The sequence below is a fragment of the Citrus clementina genome, unplaced genomic scaffold (assembly GCF_000493195.1).
Source record: "Citrus clementina cultivar Clemenules unplaced genomic scaffold, Citrus_clementina_v1.0 scaffold_7, whole genome shotgun sequence".
NCBI lineage: Eukaryota > Viridiplantae > Streptophyta > Magnoliopsida > Sapindales > Rutaceae > Citrus > Citrus x clementina.
Window position 1 is genome coordinate 19261950 of NW_006262075.1, and position 1938 is coordinate 19263887.

The following is a 1938-nucleotide window of genomic DNA, read 5'->3' on the forward strand; positions in this document are numbered from 1 at the left end:
TCTATGGGCTTAAGCAGTCCCCCAGACAGTGGTACCTCAGATTTGATGAATTCATGCAACTACATGAGTTCATCAAATGCAGCTATGACTGCTGTGTTTACTACAAGACAATCAAGGATGGTTTGTACATATACCTCATTCTATATGTAGATGACATGCTGGTTGCTTGCAAAGATAGAGAAGAAATTGATAAGCTCAAGGTGCTGCTGAATTCAGAATTCGAAATGAAAGACCTGGGGTATGCAAGAAAAATTCTAGGAATGGAGATCAGAAGGAATAGAAGTAAAGGGATCATGTTTCTGTCACAGGAAAAATACTTGAGAAAGGTGTTAGAAACATTTGACATGAGCAAGGCTAAACCTGTGCAACTACCATTGGCTTCACATTTCAGATTAAGCAAGTTACAATGCCCTCAAACAGAAGCTGAGAAGCAAGATATGGCAAGTGTACCCTATGCAAATGCAGTAGGCTGCCTTATGTATGCAATGGTCTTAACTAGGCCAGACATAGCTCATGCTGTCAGTGTAGTCAGCAGATACATGGCACAGCCTGGGGAAGACCATTGGAAGGCAGTAAAATGGATACTCAGGTATCTAAATGGCACTATAAATTGGGGTCTGATGTATGGCAAAACAGAAGCAAGTGATGAGGTTCTGAAGGGGTATGTTGACTCAGATTATGCAGGAGATTTAGATAGGAGAAGGTCTCTTACAGGATATTTGTTCATGTTAAATGGTTGTGCTGTAAATTAGAAGGCAACACTACAAAGTGTAGTAGCCCTTTCAACTATTGAAGCTGAGTATACAGCTGCTACAGAAGCTGTAAAGGAAGCACTTTGGCTCAAGGGGTTGGTGACAGAGTTGGGATTAAATCAGAAGTCAGTATCAGTCTATTGTGACAGCTCAAGTACCATACACTTGAGCAAAAACCCTGCACACCATGAGAAGACAAAGCATATAGACATTAAGCTCCATTTTATCAGAAATGAAGTGTCAAGGGGTGCTGTAAAAATGGTGAAGATTCATACTGATGAGAATCCTGCAGATGCTTTTACAAAGGTGATTCCTGTGGCTAAGTTCAGAGCCTGTCTGGACCTAGCTGGCTTGTGCAGTCAGTGATATGCATAAGGGTTGGAGAAGGATTTAGAGTGAGGATAAACTTTGATTCAAGGTGGAGAATTGTGAGATGAATGAATCAAGTTTGGTTCCAGAAACGACCACGTTTTGGAGCTGTAAAGCTTCACTAAACTCACGTGCTTCTCAGCTGGTTATCAACAGAAAACGAACTGATCAAAACGACAGGACTTGAGCGCGTTTTGCACATCAGTTTAAGTAACCACGTGAGGAAGCATGTGACGAAGGTTATCAAAGTTCGTTAAGTTTGTTAAACCACGTGTCATCGAGCTGCTTATTCTGGAATTCAAGCTGGCTGCCCAGAACAGAATATAAAGGCTGGTTTTCTGGGGTGATTCAAGAACGATTGAGTGAGTCTTGCAGAAAGGGTTTGTAGAGAGACAAAGGGTTAATCTGTTCTCTGTAACGTCTGTTGAAAGGCTCTGTAACAATCTCCATTGTAATATCAATAAAGCTCATCTTGAGACTTCTCCCGTGGATGTAAGCTGAGCATTCCATGCTCAGCTGAACCACGTTACAATTGGTGTCTGTGGTTCTTTTCTTGGTTCTTGTTTCAGTTTCTTGTTTGTGTTCTTAGCTATTGTTCTTTGTTGTTCTTGGGTGAATTCGTCTAAGTAAATCTTGGGGGTGTGCAACTTGTATTGACTAAATCACAAGCATCCTAGGGCAGTGGTCAGTTTAGCTTGGTTATAGGCTTGCTGAATCACTACATTTTCCTATCACCAAAATCACTTGGTTCCATCGAAAGATTATGTTGTGTGAAAGTGTATACTGTAGATAATCACGCCCCAGCTGAACTAGCTGT